This window comes from Botryllus schlosseri, chromosome 3 (assembly GCF_051294905.1).
Source record: "Botryllus schlosseri isolate E-star chromosome 3, Bs_hap1, whole genome shotgun sequence".
NCBI lineage: Eukaryota > Metazoa > Chordata > Ascidiacea > Stolidobranchia > Styelidae > Botryllus > Botryllus schlosseri.
In genome coordinates, this window is record NC_137238.1 from 11,581,298 (window position 1) to 11,599,327 (window position 18,030).

The following is an 18,030-nucleotide window of genomic DNA, read 5'->3' on the forward strand; positions in this document are numbered from 1 at the left end:
ACCACTAAACTCACCATGATCAAACCATGTAGCAAGATTTGTTGATGCTGTTGTGCGATCATTGCCTGCATACCACTTTCCACTAAATAATCAACAGATCTACGCAAAAATATTATGGTATCGAAACGATGGATCTCGTTAGCTGTTTTTGTAGTGTAGTCCTACACAGAATTATGTTAGTTTGTGAGATCAGTAAAATCCGTCATCATTCAGATAGAATAGTACTATATATACCCATTTTGACAGACCCGGATATGCAGAGGACATGTTTTTTTGGATTTCGTCAAACATATATTTTCATTCATCTAATTATAGCGAGCAATTTTATTAGTGATAGTAAACCAGGGTTGCCATACGTCCTGAATTTCCCAGACCTCTCCTGAAGTTCACTATAAATCAAACATCAAACTCGAAATCGCGTTCTTTTAAAATGTCGATTCAATGTCGGATAATTCCGATCAAATAAAAATTAATGTGTTGACTAGGAGAATGAAATCCAGGTATGTACGGTACTTAACGTTTAATGACTTTGGAACCCTACGTCAGATATAGGCAACTATTCTCTGAGAATGACAGGCAGGACATACGTTGGCTAGCTAAGTCAAACGTTTACACTATATTCGGCGATGTATGCATTTATAAATAATTTATAACTTGAAAGCAATGAATTACGTGGTTAACACAAGCTACTGGACGATTGTGTTACTATTAGGCAATTAGGAATTTAGAGTCAAAGTACAAATATAATATTTACCCCTCGTAATTATTAAAAACAATGGTATACAAGAAACATTGCTCTTTTTAATCACACCAACCAATAGACACGTCCTTCTAAAATACACCAAAATGTATGGGATGATATAGCTCGTTCACTATCTCGTGCGGTGTGTAGCTTATTGGTAAAATCGTCCTGTTGTTTTGGTAATTTCGCTGGCAGGTGTTACGAATTCGTCTTCTCGGAGATTCAGCCTAATGATGCTTGATTATGTCATAATCTCGACGTAAATTAACCTATGGTACATCGACTTTAATACGAATATAGAATAAGCCAGGGATCGGCTTCCCCTGGCACACGTGCCAAAAGTGGCACGCAAGATGATTTTTCATGCCACGCCAAATGATTTTATGTGCGTTGATATCATCATATCTCTCGCAAAAAAGTGAAAAAAAAGTTTTCAAAATGGAAAAAGCTCGAAGGTGAATCCAAATTATGTCGTAAATCAACATGAAGTAAGGTCTTTTGGGATACATTTTATTTTTTCCTCAAAATTTTCTGCGCACTTCCCACGTATAGTCCGTATTTGACCAGCGGGCCGTACGCTAATCTACAAGACTTCGCAGAACCCCTGATTTTCAGTTAGTCACAAAACAAATTTTTACCACATGTGTGCAATGTGCATACCATATGTGTTGTAATCTATTGGATTACCACTAAAGCTAGTCATTCAGCCTCGTGCTAACCAGCGCTGTGGAGTCAGAGTCAGACGAGTCGGAGTTTGGCTAATCTGCGCTTGATGGAGTCGGAGTCGTGAAAACTGTGGTGGCTGGAGTCGGAGTCGGATTTAGTGAAAATGACCCAAACTTCCACTCCGACTCCAACTCCAACTTCTTATTCATGTAAACATTTACTTTTGAAAAATATATTTTAAATTACTAATAATGAAAACTATAATGGGATTTATACGTACTATCAATCAATTTTATTAGTAACGATACAGATCAGTGGCGGCCAGACCTTGCCCCGCTGGCCAAATGCGTTTTGTGTTGCTTGCGAGGTAATTTTAGAAATTAGATATAACATCGGGTAAAATTGCAAGGCCAACCAAAATTTGATTTGTCTGACCGCAAAATTTGATGATGAATGGAACATCATTTTCGGTGCATTTGTGTAACCACGTGCCAGCAACAATCAGCGCAGATCTTCGTATATGGCCATAAAGTAGAATATTCCGTAGCAGATTTATTTGATATTGTCACATTTCTTGCATTTAGTATCGGAAACCGTCCTAGAAATTATAAATACGCGTAGTTTACAGAGCAGAGTCCAACTATACTCGCAAGTAGGAGATAACGTGTCGTCCAACATGGGACATTGCTTGTGCGCTCGAAGCCAGATCGTAGGCCAGGGGTGGGCAGACTTTTGAGCTCGCGGGCCGCATTCAACATCTGAATCCATTCGCGGGCCGCACTATATAAAATTTGGATAATAAACCAAAACGCAATGTTGGTATTTGATTATATAGTGAGGACATGGAGATAATACATATGCTTATTTGATTCCAACCAAACATTGCTTTGATGATATCGTTCACGCATCAGAAACATTGGCGAGATTTCCTAGGCTAGTCGACCTCAATAACCGATTTGTAAAAACTAGGTCTAGAGATGAAAGTCGGTTGTACCGATTTTTAGAACAGGATTTAAATTTAAATCTGTGAGCAGCGATCTTTTCATAGATGTACTAATTCCACTTTTGGTTCAGTTCCAGGACACACAAAACTGACAGCATCATAACCATGTTAGCTTCAGGCACGCTCCTACTATGTGTAGATAAAATATAACTACCAGGATTCTACGCATACATGGAACGAATCTACCTAAGGCACTCGCGAATCGTTTTTTATTAGCACATCACTGAAATAATGAAAACTGGAGTTGCCAATCTGAAATCACACTCGTGATCCGAATTATGTTAATCTCGTTTAGGATTTCCGTGATGTGTAGCAGTTGAAACCTTTTAAACTGCGTGGGCCTTGAGATCGAGCTTTGACGTCATAAATTAATAATATAAGAAGTATTTACCTTAGGACAGTGGTTCTCAAACTTTTAAAGACATGTCCACCCTCTTATGATGGTGAAAGATTTCACGATCCCCTTGTCGTCATATCACAAAACGCAGCCAGGATGCTAGCCAACCTGACTGATAGTTTGATGGCATGGAAGGTGGCGACTGGGGATGAGAGATTTTTAAATATGAAATTCAGACTCTAAATACAGAGCAATAATTTTGAAGTGAATGTAAATGCGTGTACCGCTAGACAATTTTTCAGTTGAGCTCAGCTTCGCGCCCCTTCAGATGGTTTCACGCCCCTAGTTTGAGGACCACTGCCTTAGAATTATTATGGTGAAATATACTAAGAAAAGGTTCAAGTCCTGGCACTAATTCGATTTTAGTACGCATTTTATAAATATTTTTAAGATTGTTTCTTTAGACGCTCGCGGGCCGCACAGAACGGTGTTGCGGGCCGCATGCAGCCCGCGGGCCGTAGTTTGCCCACCCCTGTCGTAGGCGATGAAACATTTGCGCAAAATGACAGAGGCATGCTCACCGAAACCGTCGATATTGCTATGTCTAAAACGCCAAATAATCCTGTCCTTGCCACATGAGCCCATTACTATACAGAGGTGACCCCAAATATGTGTATTAGGGTTGTCCAAAATTTGGAAAATCCTAAAAATACCCTGTGATTGTGTCTCATTCTGTAGACTATTGGTAAAAAACAACAATGGGCCCGAAAGAAGCTTACCAGGAAGCCGTTAAGATTTCGGGCAAAACGTCTGAAAGTAGCTGCTCAAAAATAGGCTTGTCACCGACCATAGAACGTTGAGAAGACTAGTAATCGAATAACCACGGCTCTTGATTGGCTAATCGGCTATGCTTCAATGATCACGGCAGCAGCAGCCCGCTGATAAATTGTTCAAGGAGTTTGCTACCGACGGGGATTCTGAATGCGCATTGTTGGTAGGTTGGCAGGTGATGATTTAAGATTATTTCAGGACATATTGAGGTACGAAATACATGATGAACAAGCAACAGCTGCTTTACAAAACCTTCACAGCATGGCCGCTTTATTGTGAAGAAAACGGCTGTAGCCTACTTGCTGTGTTTTCATAGAGCGAAAGCAAGGGCACTTGTGCAAGTGTTGAGTGAATTCCCCGTTTCAGAAGGGATCCTTCTTCACATCAGTGAATATAAATATAAAGCTTAACAATGGCGCTATACATTGTGTGATCTTATTGGGCTGAAGCTGTAGTATATAGGTGACGTTTTGATTGCTCTAGGTATCGCCCGAATCAGCGGGTTATGCTTGGCACTTATCAGATGCTTGCAGCAAATTCAACGTATGTGATGTAAAAGTCCTTAAGAATAACGCATAAAAGAGTTGTTAGTGTACGCACACTCGCACAGGCTATGCTGGATATTGTATGTCAAAGTCCTTTGATCCGGCAGAAAAGAAGTGTGAAGAAACGCACAGACTATGCTGCATAGTATCCAGCATAGTTCGGATATCATATCCAGCATAGTCGGTGCTTACCTTACACCTATTTTCTGCAGAATGTTTAAGGACTTATACAACACTCATAAGTGAATTGAATTTGCTGTAAGTATAACTGCCAAGCATAACCGGCTGATTCAGTCGATCGCTAGAGCATTTAAAACTTCAACTATATACTACAACTTGGGTCCAATAAGATCACACAAAGTATAGTGTCATAGTCAACACTGTAAACGAAAATGGTGTGTTTCCGCAATTCACACCCTAGCGTAGGGTGTGTTTTGGGTCATCACACCTATTGGGTACTAAATTTGTCATTCACACCTAAGCTATTGGTGAAAATAAGCCGAATACACCCGTACACACACATACCAATAAGATATACACCCCAAGCATTGGCATTTGGGGTGAATTGTTAAAGATTACACCTTTTGTCAGACAAATATGAAGTTTGGGATTCAATCCGCGCTAGCCGCTTCCACAAAACTTGACTGTTGAAGTTTTAAGTCTGTGTCGGTCAGAACCCTGGTTAAGCAGGCAGGGGTGCGGCAAGTCTGCATTCTTGTTAAAAATTCAGTCGAATCACTGTACTGATCATTGTATGGGCACTTGAGAACTTCTCTGCTGTGTCTAACTGTAGGTCGTGTAGGACATATTCTCTTTGGGGTTGAATTATCCACCGAAAATGCGTGTTTTCGCCCACTTTATTGTTGTCCGTGTCTTTAAGGCTTCTTGGGTAGTCTTAGGCAATGTTCCATTGTTCAGTTTTTATGGATTTAACCCGGTACGATCAAGTAAATTCGCCTACGCATATAGTTTCAGCTTCAGTGACAAATAAGCATTCGTTGTATCAGTTCGTGTGCTACATTGACATGAATGAATAATAGCTAAGTCAGCAATATCATATTGTAATCCACATTTATCATGCACTGCGGTACTCGTACTTTGGCGGAAATTTCACCCTGTCTACTACAGTGTGACCGATGTATCTCAAGTGTGTGGCAAAAATACGACACATTATGAAGTTGTCACGATACTGGTTTATAATTTCTTTCATGTCACGTCAAATGCACAATTGTATACATTGTACGTAGGCTATATGTACGAAATATATCGGGCCTATTCCGCACAGCATTACTGTATAAGCACAATATAATGCAGGTTAAGGGTATTTAGAGCTAGGAATACTAGAATGAGTTAAATTTCAGCCACAAACTTATATGAGCAGTACGCAATATGGGCGTAGCAAGAATTCAAATTAGAATGGAAAACAAGGTTACGTCACGGAACAATCATTGAATTGGGCGAAAGAGGGACTAAATTGGGCAAAGTTTCCTGGTTATTTTCATATCTATATTGATGTGTTATTCACTATTTGGTAGCTTTATGAATTGCACACTAAGCCTAACCGACAATTCGCATACAGCTTTCGGATCGTATCAATGGTTCGATCTATGAAGATAAATCTAGTACTGCAAGACTTTTTGAAGCTTATTATGATGCAATCTGCAGCTTCACAGCTATCAAATCCATATTTGCGATAAATCAATTATAGTATACATACAAATATTCCGGAGATCCTTACTTTCAATATAGTTATTACATCAGTGAGTCAATTGTCACATCATAGTGGAATATACAAACCGTCGTCACCAGAACAGCTGCTGCTATGTTTCGCCACAGCTATGTAAAATGTTTCGTTATATGCCGTATTTCCGCGCTTAAGAGACCAGACTGGCTATCGACTGACCGTATTAGCTGTCGTGAATCTGTGAAGAAAGCCTCTTTCCAGATTGAAAATATCTGGATGGTGAGTTACATTTCGTATCGGTACTACTGTAGTAAAGAACATTTGTTCCGTTGCGTTTCCAGTACAGATCCGATTCCTGTTACTCAGTGTCGCAGCTGTACTGAACAGAATTATAAGTAGCAAGTTGGAATTTTAAACGTACCGGTAGTGACGATACATTGAATTCACATAAATTGTTGTATCACCAGTACCGATACCAATCTTCAAGACACAGTAGCTCAATGGCTCTAATGGAGATACTGTTGACAGGTTAAGCATTAGCTATGATTATAAACTACGGTAATTTGGGTGCATTGAAAAAAATCGACTCGATTGTCGTTATATTGATTACCAAAGCACCCTACCACGGACTATGCAGAGCTATGTTTATAAGCCTATCACCCTGTCATTATCACTGAGCTATATACACATTATATATTATGTTATGTTGTGGTAGGAAGGTATAAATAGGGCTGAAGCATATGAAGCAATGGTATCTGAGGTGAGCAATGGACATTTGATGAAAGCTTTCGATCCCCGTAAATTGGGGCCAGTAAATGTTAATGATATTATGACATGGGTGAAAATATGATGATGCTATATTGCTATCACTATGAATATGAGAGACTTGACTAGGGACAGGCTTACCTCATTGAACATATTTTGCAGTGGCCCTCTCAGACTAGCTGCTAAGAGTATGTGACCCATCAACTAGACTACTTCTTTTGAAACTACTTCTCTGAGTTCTGTTCATATATTTATTTTAATTTGAAGCAGCTTGACATGGATTTGACGTAGCCACTTCTATATGCTTGTCATTGAGTAGAAATTGACATCTATTGCTTGAGTAGCAATGCGCACTACTGCGGTCAACTCGGTGTGCAACAATGCACGGATTCGCTGGGTCTTCAATGTTTTGACCAATATGAAGAGGCAAACATAGCCTTGCCAGAGTTTATCAAACTGTCCTTTCGATCAATATAAACAAATCATAATATATGCACTTCTTGACTCATGATATGACATACACACGATCTGTGCATATGCACAAATCTGCTTTTTGTTAGATTCAATGACTGATTGCTATTAGTAGCAGACTCTTACTCTGTGAATGTGAAATCAAATATGTTGTTGGTGAGTAATATACTATGCGTAGGAGAGTTACAAAATTGTACTTTACCTCGCTTATTTACAAGCATAAAGCAAGTCAAGGCTACAACATCAGTACACATTTCGGATGTCTTGGGCGTTTCGAATCCAATCCAAATTGTCAACTAAACGTTTACCGTATGCCTCATGGTTATTTTTTCAATTTTAGGATGCTGCTATACAAGCTAATATCAGGGAATTTCAACCAAATCGACGTCACATTTAACGGTAGAAGCGTATGCTGCGAAACAGTAAAGGATCGTTATCAAACAGCTTATATTCCAAGGTAATCATTATCATTCAGCTAATTTGCAAATTTCCGTGTATAGGCTAAGGCAGTGGTTCCCAACGTGGGCGATATCGCCCCCCAGGGGGCGATTTGGCGGTCTAGGGGAGCGAAAATGACGAAGGGGCCGAAAATGGACAAAGGGGGCGACGGGGGGCGAAAATAGCGAAGGGGGCGATAGGGGGGCGATGACGCGTCAAAACGGCTGACCTTTTTTTTCTAGTCAACCCACGGAAATTTAGTTACAAAAGTGTGTCAAATTGGACATCGAAAATTTGACCTTTTTTTAGTCAACCAGCCGGTGATTACCAGACTTGTACAAACTAAACATTTAGTTAGTTGACGGTCAACTAACTAACAGTTTTTTGAGTAGTTCTAGTTCTAGTTGTATTTGCGGATTTTGAAAATTGCGTAGTTCTAGTTCTAGTTTTAGTTGCAGATTTTGAAAATTCAGTAGTTCTAGTTTTAGTTGCGCATTTCAAAAAAATATTAGTTGCCGAACAACTAGAAAACACTTGTGTGTCCTGCCCTGCGCGATGAGAACTCTCGCCGCGTGACAAGTGAGGTTACTTAGGGTTACTAATGTGATCATGGCAAAGGATCAAATGCTCATTGTTGGATCATAGTTAAAACATTGATTATACCTTTATGCCGAGTTCACTGCTAACTCGGCATCGGCAAATTCACAACAATCGACAGTGCGCAGGAGCGCAGCGATCTTGAGGTTGTTTACTGTACTAATTGGAATGTGAACTAATGATCTCCTGCTGTGCGCTGGCGAGTATTATCTTGGAACTAAGGTGTCGCGTCTGATGATGCCGACCACGCCTGCCCAGGCACACAGAGAAGACGATCTGGATTCGCCCAAGGTATCTTTACAAAGGAAATTGCAGAAATTGCCTGGGTCGTCACCTCCTGGCTCTCCAACGCGCAAGAAACCGAGACTCTCACTCTTCAAATTTCTACTTCCAAGTCAGTGTCGTCCGCTTGAAGTTAAATCCGGCCCGTCTGAGCTGAAAAAGTATGCCACAGAACAGCGACTATCCCTGGGTCAGAATGTGCTAGACCAGTGTCTCCCATACTTTTTTGAGCTACCGCCCTCCTGGACAACGAATGAAGTGTCACGGCCCCCGACACCCCCCTCACCACGCCTGATCATAAAACGAAAGTTGTTCTGCATTTAATACAGCTAATAATGAGACGAATGAAGCTGGTGTATGATCATTCTCGTCATATTGGGTTTGAGTTTTAGTAGGAACAATATCAGTCGAAAATCTCCAGTATTCACTTCATGTAGGCCTACTGGCAAGTCGGTTTCTGATGTGAGTCAGGAGCTTGCTGGTCACGGCGCTGAGAACACGCTATATCAAATATGAGCGGCGAAGGGCAACAACGAAAAATCCAACCCTATTCCTGTGAGAGTTTGTTTATTTTTTATTTAATTATGTATCCAGAACGATTGATTGGAGATATTGAACTTTTGGTTGAACTCAAAATTGTTCTGCACTACAATTAGGGTTACCATATTTTGGGAATCTGAAAAGAGATGGCTTTTTCAAAATTTTCAGAATTACAATACTGGAGTAAAATGGTAAATTTTTTCCGAGTTAGTGGCTGGTTCACTGAAAAAATGTCATTTTTTCTGGCTCAGGTCCAAAAAAAATCCTCCAGATCGTTACTCGAGCGCTAATTTCCCATATCTCTGGTTAAATCACGTACATTTAACCAAACCTTTCCAAAAAATAGGACAAATTCCTAAAGAGGACATTTAGGCGTCCTTCGAGGACACTTTCAAAAAAGTAACAAAAAAGAGGACGAATCCTCTTAAAAGAGGACGTATGGTAACCCTAACTACAATGTAACCAGCTGCTCAAACATTTCATGCCTGGAAACTACACAGAATGGATTGACTATCCGGTGAGAAATTTCTAATTGGACTCTATCCTGGAACCAAATCACCATCCTCGTGTAATTTTGTGAGATGATTGATTCATGTTTCTCGATCAAAATCAGGTATTCGTGCTGGACCGGTAGCTCAGAGCAAGCTTGAGAATTGGAACAGTTGTTGTGTCGCAACATTCCGCTGAATTATCACTAACTTGTCAGTTGTCACCGAATACGGACAGATGCCATGTTCACCTTTATGAGTGATATGTCGTTTGTCGCAACCAGAACGCCGTGTCGAATGCAACGGTGACAGCGCTGTGGAAAATCCACGATCGTTTGAAACAGATAATAAAATCCCGCAAGATAGTTTCTCTTAAAAAGCCATCACGTTTTGCGGTCAGTAATAACTGCTCAAATATACTTCGAAGTTCTTACAGTAGCACATAACGAACCACGCTTTTCGGGTATGCTGCCAACTGCTACATTAGTCTATTGATGAGCAGGAATAACATTTTCAAGTAACAATGGACTTTTCCGGTACAGCTGAATAAATAGACGGACCCTTGCCCTTGCCCTTACTGAATCTCTTATGCATTTTACTGCGAATCTAGCTGCTTTATTATTCAATCGTTTCAACACTATACGCAGCAGTTGCCTTCTAAACCTACACCGCCGGCATTTGCTCTCAGCGCCCCCCTACCGCCCAATTTTCTAGCCAGCGCCCCCAAATCGCCCATTTAATGGCCAGCGCCCCCTTCATGCTCGCGAACGCCCCCAGGGGGGCGCTGGCGCCCACTTTGGGAACCACTGTGCTAGACTGTTGGCGGAATATGACCGACTTGCCAGAATTACGGAACTTGGCGAAAGATTTTCTTGGGCTGACTGCGACATCTGCGCCCAGTGAAAGGGCTTTCTCGCATGCTGGGATTTTGTATTCCCCAAAGAGGGCAAAATTCAACGAAAAAAGATTTTCGAGACTCATGTTGATTCACTGCAATCAGCAACCGCTGCAGAAAATAGTTCAGTTCATCCTGTACTGATTACAGAATAGTTCTGTCTGTCTGATTTTTTAGTAATTTCGTTGTACTGACGTTCATGTGGAAGGCTGGAACGCCGAATTCTAATAAAAAACGAATGAGTTGATTGACAAATAAATTTAGTTAGTTGTGTTTTAGTTAGTTAGTTGCCGATATTTAAATTTCGTTAGTTCTAGTTATAGTTCTAGTTGCGAGTTTTGAACATTGAGTAGTTATAGTTATAGTTCTAGTTGCGCTTCTTGAAAATTCAGTAGTTTGTTCAAGTCTGGTGATTACAGTTTGTATGCCCAATTTTCGGTACACAAAATTTTGGGAGCGATGATCGGTGTTGACCTTGAAAAGGGGACGATGGGTCGAAAAAGGTTGGGAACCACTTGGCTAAGGCAGGTCAAGGTTTCCTAATCAGACCTGTATCTGCGGTCGATTTGAATCCATTCTGAAAGTCAATATTGCTCAACTAGAAAACGTTTCGTGTTTTGGATTAATACCAAGTAGTCAAATTTAAATCAAGTCCATGCATCTCTTTCTCTGATTATTTTTCAAATTTTAGGATGCTGCTTAGAGACTGCATGCTGCAAGAGCAAGATTACATCACAGGAACTAACCGAGTTTAGGAGTATGCTGCGACAACTGAAAGACTCGTTATCAAGCCAGCAGGTATTACAACTTTGTTAACGACGGTGTCAACTTTCGTAGTCGCATATATGAAGTAAACCAAAGCAGCGATGGTCAAAGTTACTATAGTTGCTACTCAAGTCTATGTAGAAATACCCCGTCAATTTATACTCGATTACAAGTAGATGCAACAGTTCCCAATACAAGTCAAAACTACGTCAAGTGGAAGTAGAATACGAAATGTCGGAAAAATAGTCAAGTATGGTAAGTAGTCTTTCGGAAGTTTGTACTTTGAAAATTGCAATATGAATCTTCGCGACTAATATAAAATTACTAATGGCATATGACACTACTAACAGGAACAATCTTCAAAAATATATTCAGTTATTCCTGGTACAGGTGGTGATGCTAGACTTGGACAACTAGATATTCTAGTTGTCTAATTATACTAGTTGAAGCTATTCTAATTTGTGAAATGTTTCTATGCTCTAATTATAATTCGAATCGAATTTATGAAATCTTTCTATGGTCTACAGTAATTTTAATTCTAATCTAATGTCTGGGTTTCCTGAAAAGGCTACAGGAGAACTATAATGCGAAACGAGCCAAGCTTGCGGTGCAGTTGGGGTGTTCAAAAATGACTTATTATTCTCAAATTCTACTCGCTACTTGATAAAATTGTTAGGTTACCTAATTGAAGCTTGCACACTAAATTTGGGTTGATTCCAACAAGCAGCCGCATTGCTACTGGAGAAGAAAGTTTTTTTAATTTATTATATTAAAATGAGTCAAAATTTTCTGTTCACCCATGAAATTGTTAGGTTGTCTATAAACGATGCCCACCAAATTTGCCACGATTCAAACCAGCCGGAGCGGAGTTACTGATGTCGAAAAATTTGGATTTGAATAAAATAGTATTTACGGTGGGCACAACTGTAATAAATGATTAAAGAATCAGTCACCGTAAACCCGTACTATTATATTAAAATCCAATATTTTTCAACGGCAATAACTCCGCTTCCACTAGTTGGAATTGAGCCAAATCGGTTGAGCATTGTTTCTATAGACAACCTAACAATTTAATGGGGTGAACAGAAAATTTCAAATATTTTTTTATTCGTTTTCATATAATAAATAAAAAACTTTCTTCTCCTGTAGCAATGCGGCTACTGGTTGGAATCGAACCAAATTTGGTGTGCAGGCTTAAATTAGGTAACCTTACAATTTTATCAAGTAGCCAGTACGATTTGAGAAAAAAAATCCATTTTTGAAGACCCCTAGCGCACATATCAGATGAGTTTAGAATCCAATCCAAATTGTCAACTAAACGTTTATACCTCATGGTTATTATTTCAATTTTAGGATGCTACTATACAAGATCATGTCAGGGCATTTCAACCAAGTCGACGTCGCATTGAACCATGAAACCGTATGCTGAGAAACAGTGATGGATCGTTATCAAACAGCACATATTGCAAGGTAATCATTAGCATCCAGCTAATTTGCTAATTTCCATGTATAAGGCAAGTCAATGTTTTCTAATCAGACCTGTATCTGCGGTCGCTTTGAATCCATTCTGAAAGTCAATATTGCCCAACTAGAAAACGTTTCGTGTTTTGCATTAATACCAAGTAGTCAAATTTAAATCAAGTCCATGCATCTCTTTCTCTGATTTTCTTCTAATTTCAGGATGCTGCTTAAAGACTGCATGCTGCAAGAGCAAGATTATATCATAGGAACTAACCGAGTTTAGAAGTATGCTGCGAAAACTGAAAGACTCGTTATCAAGCCAGCAGGTATTACAACTTTGGTAATGACACCTGATGTCAACTTTCGTAGTCGCATCTATGAGGTAAACCAAAGCAGAGATGGTCAAAGTTACCAGCGTTGCTACTCAAGTCGATGCAACAGTTCCCAATACAAGTCAAAACTACGCCAAGTGGAATACGAAATGTTGAAAAAATAGTAAAGTATGGTACGCAGATTTTCAGAGGATTCTACCTTGAAAATTGCGATATGAATCTTCGCGACTAATATAAAATTACTAATGGCATATGACACTACTAACAGAAAGAATCTTCAAAAACATATTCAGTTATTTCTGATATAGGCGGTGTTGCCAGTATTCTAGTTGTCTAATTATTCTAATTGAAGCTATTCTAATTTGTGAAATGTTTCTATGCTCTAATTTCAATTCTAATCGAATGTATGAAATCTGTCTATGGTCTAATTTTAAGTCTAATCTAATGTCTGGTTTTCCTGGAAATGCTACAGAAGAACTGTATAGTGCGAAACAAGCCAAGCTTGCTGTACAGTAGGGGTGTTAAAAATGAATCTTTATTCTCAAATTCTTCTGGCTACTTGGTAAAAATTGTTAGATTACGGAATTGAAGCCTAAACACCAAATTTGGTTCAATTCCAACCAGTAGCCGCATTGCTACAGGAGAAGAAAGTTATTTTATTTATTATCTAAAAATTAGTAAAAAAATTCAAAATTTTCTGTTCACCCATGAAATTGTAAGGTTGTCTATAGAAACGATGCCCACCATTTTTTTACGGCTCTCCGTATCCGCCGGCGTTCAGCAGCCTTCTCTTTAGGGTTACCTCCAGCTCGAGGTATTTATTACATTGGTTTTATATATTTTTTAATTTTTTATTTTTGTTTTTTTTTCATTGCTTTTTTTTTGGAACAGTCAGTCATTTAAAAGTTAACTTAACGAAACTCGTTGTGAGCAGGTTGCAAGTTACTTAAGGTCTCGTGTTATTCCTTTCCAAGAAGGCTTTTAGAGACTGTAAGGACTTTGTTAGTACTTCTTGGGTACCGAGTCTCCTCAAGGCAGTTTTGTATATGGATCTGCAGGTTCTAAGTACATAGATACCGGCATCATCTTCCATTCTATTTTCCATCTCAAGTTTCATCCTATTACGTATGACTTTTCCTTTGTATAGGCCTAGGATAAACGTTACTGCGTCTGTGTTATTTTTCGTGCCAATACATTGTATTTTATTTTCATCAAGATCCGTCTGGCAGCTTGTTGCATCCAAGAGGAGTCTTTCCAGGTTCCTCAGGATTTTTCTTGATGATTTACAGTAGTACATTATGTGCATGATATTTTCGTTTTGGGAACCACATTGACGGCATTTCGTCAGGGCATACGTCCCATTTTTATGCATCATTATGTTCTTCTGTATTCTTTGCATTCCGAATAAGTAGCCATCGTTTGCTATTCTAAAAGATATGACTCTCTCTTAATTCTTCACGATTTTGTTTAAGGCTTTATCTTTCATGTGTATTTCTTTCCACGAGATCTCTGCATTCAGTTTCTCGGTCTTGCTTTCATGCAATCTTTTGACTGCTATGTATATTGCTTTCATATTTGTATCTTGCCAATCTTCCACTTTCCAATTTAGTTCCTTTGCTGTATTAATGATCTTTTTCCATTTGTCATTCAAGTGGGTTCTATGCGGCATACTATTCGTGAAGAGTTTTGGATTCCATTTTCTTAGCGTCGGTCCTAATTCGTAGAGAGTATAGTATTGCCAGATTTCCATAGGTTTGTCGAGGTTCGACATCTTCGCGATGACTTCCATGTTGCATGCTTTGATCTTACTTGGAACGTGCAGTGTATCAATTCCACCTCATTGTGTTCCCCTGATTAATTTGTTTCGTTTTATTATTTCAATTTTTTCCGGGCTCCATAAATACTGAAAGACTAGTTTTGTTAGCTTGGCGGTTGTCTCAGCTGAAGGGGGGATGGATCTCGCATGGTAGGTGATTAGACTAGATATCGTCGAGTTTATTATTGTGTTTTTCCCATACCAGGTAAGCGCACGTTGATTGTTACTATAGAGTGTTTTTTCTATTTTTCTGGTAACCCCGCTCCATGTTGTTTCAATTTGTTCTTCGCCGAAGTACTGCCCCAATATGTTGATGGGTGGCTTGATATTTTTCTGTAATTCATTTTTCCTTGTCGAGTAGGCTTTGTAGTGAAGGCTGAGTATTTCAGTTTTTTGTTTATTCAGTTTTTGCCCGGTTGCTTTTTCAAGATATGCCCACCAAATTTGGCTCAAATCAAACCAGCCGAAGCGGAGTTATTGATTTCGAAAGATTTGGATTTGAATAAAATAGTATTTACGGTGGGCACAACAGTCATAAATGATTAAAGAATCGTTCACCGTAAATACTATTTTGTTCAAATCCAAAATTTTGCGACGGCAATAACTCCGCTTCCACTGGTTGGAATTGAGCCACATCGGTTGAGCATTGTTGCTATAGACAACCTAACAATTTAATGGGGTGAACAGAAAATTTTAAATCTTTTTTCATTCATTTTCATATAATAAATAAAAAACTTTCTTCTCTTGTAGCAATGCGGCTACTGGTTGGAATCAAACAAAATTTGGTGTGCAGGCTTCAATTAGGTAACCTAACAATTTTATCAAGTAGCCAGTAGATTTGAAAAAAAGTCATTTTTGAACAGCCCTAGTGTACAGTAGACATTTGCTATTCTCATGCTCATAAGATGAACTATGATTTGATGATAACGGAGTTGGATTCAACTTTTGGCAATTTCAGTAATTCTAATTCGAATCTAATTTGAAAAAAACTGTTAGCTAGAATTATAATTTTAATCTAATTTCCAACTGTGTAGCTCAAACTTTAATTCTACTCTAATTCGAAAAAAAAAACTTGTAGTTGTAATATAATTCCAATCCAATTTGGAAAAAGGGAACGTTTTCTAGTTGTCCAAGTCTGCCTGTTACATGCGGTTTGCATGAAAACTATCCATAAATTTCCATCTTGTCGATGCCTAATTGCCCACGCATACAGTGATCGTGTGTGAACTGAACATGTTTCCTATAGCGGTAAGTTCACCCTATCGGACCACAGTCTGTGCTGCAATTCCTTAGCAAGTGTAACATCTGATTTTTTGTAAGTACTTTGTGAAAATATATATACTTTGTAATGGCTTTTATTTTTGTGGTCTTTCATTAAGTTATGCATGTTAGCATATGTGCCTGTTATTTGGGTTGTAATATATGCATTTTGATTTCAGGATGATGCCAAAAGTTCTTGCTGAAGATAGTGACTCAGCCTTCGCCGTACAAGAGTGTTTTGCGGAAACCTGGAGGAGGCGACTTCCCATACTACATGGGCAATGTTCTGCGAGCAGTATTTTCAGTGAATTTTTTTCTCCGTCGCTGGGATCTCTGTTTTTGTTATTTCACGAAATATGTTTCTAGTTAAAGTTATTATGGCTCAATTGATATCGAATATATGCAATCAAGAAAGTTTATTTGCAATAGCGTGCCATTTGGAAGAAGATGCAAGATTTCAAGTGGGGTTTATATATTGAAATTCCGCCCCAATCAATTCTAATGGCTAGGGTGAAATATCCGATATACACCGCAAGGAATGGGGTGGATTCTGGTAATTCACACCGGCAGGGTTACGTAAGTTCTGTTTTCGTGTACCACCTTTTGGGGTGTGTATAACCACTCTTTTCGCCATGAGTGAAGCTTTATATTTGTTTTCACTGAATTAATCTTAAATCATCATCCGCGAACCCACCAACAATGCGCTTTCAGAATCCCCGCCGGTAGCAGACTCCTTGAACACCTAATCAGCAAGCTGCTGCTGTCATGATCATTGAAGCATAGACGATTAGCCAATCAAGAGTCGTGGTGATGTGATTACTAGTCTTCTCGCCGCTCTATGGTCGGCGGCACGCCCATTCTTGAGCAGCTACTTTCAAACGCCTTGCCCGGAATCTTTACGGCTTTCCTGTAAGCTTTTTTCAGGCTCATTGTTGTTTTTTATCAATAATCTACAGAATGAGACACAATCACGAGATATTTTTAAAAATTTTCGAATTTTGTGTGTATGTATATATTTATCGATCGAATTCATTCATTACCTTTGAAAAAGTTTCGTGCCTCGCACGACCAGGGCATGAATGCACACTGCACAGTGCACACTGTACAATTGCGCAGAGTTTTCATGACATAATTGTTATACAATTTTAAAACGTAGTCATATTAGTCGTGTTTTCAATGTTACCGTCTTCGGTTCGGTTTTATCGGGCGACTCCATCCTGATCCAAAAATATTTTCAAAATTGACTGTCCAACTCCATCCTGATAAAGAAATATTTTCCAGATTTGCAGTCTAACTTCATCCTGATCCAAAAATATTACCGAAATCTAAACTCCCATTCTATAACTGAAAAAACAGAAGAACATGTTACACATAATAATTAAGCTCTCTGAAATATAACTCGGGTCTGTGACAAGATGTATAATTCCAATGTTTGCCTACACTCGAAACTACAATGAGCCTACATGACACAGCAATTTTGATTTCACATTTTAGCAACACAAGTGTAAATGAACAAACTAGCAAGATGGCTATCAATACCTTAATCAACACATCATGAGCAATGAGTACACTGTAAACGAAAATGGTGTGTTTTCGCAATTCACACCCTAGCCTAGGGTGTGTTTTGAGTCATCACACTTATTGGGTACTAAATTTGTCATTTACACCTAAGCTATTGGTGGAAATAAGCCAAATACACCCCTATACACACATACCATAAAATATACACCCGAAGGATTGGCATTTGGGGTGAATTGTTAGAGATCACACCTTTTGTCAGACAAATATGAAGTTTGGGATTCAATCCGCGCTAACCGCTTCCTCAAGCTTACACAAAACTGTTGAAGTTTTAAGTCTGTGTCGGTCAGAAGCCTGGTTAAGCCTGTTGTGTCTAACTGTAGGTCGTGTAGGACATATTCTCTTTGGGTTTTAATTATCCACCGAAAATGCGTGTTTTCACCCACTTTATTGTTGTCCGTGTCTTTAAGGCTTCTTGGGTAGGCTTAGGCAATGTTGCATTGTTCAGTTTTTATGGATTTAACCCAGTTCGATCAAGTAAATTCGCTTACGCAAATAGCTTCAGCTTCAGTGACAAATAAGCATTCGTTGTAT

General features: G+C 39.0%; 1 protein-coding gene and 1 long non-coding RNA gene across 3 annotated transcripts in view; both read left to right on the plus strand.

The window, feature by feature from the left end:
• The window catches only part of LOC145434831 (lutropin-choriogonadotropic hormone receptor-like), a 509,016-nt gene that overhangs the window by 443,833 nt on the left and 47,153 nt on the right, over nucleotides 1-18,030 (plus strand). The window lies entirely within an intron of this gene.
• On the plus strand, nucleotides 6,542-16,272 carry LOC145435287 (uncharacterized). 2 transcript variants are annotated; one of them, XR_013913786.1, is made up of 5 exons: nucleotides 6,542-6,568; nucleotides 7,385-7,501; nucleotides 12,403-12,519; nucleotides 12,730-12,836; nucleotides 16,098-16,272. It is a non-coding gene; the product is annotated as an uncharacterized LOC145435287 (long non-coding RNA). The 2 variants fall into 2 exon arrangements; XR_013913787.1 differs by lacking the exon at nucleotides 12,403-12,519.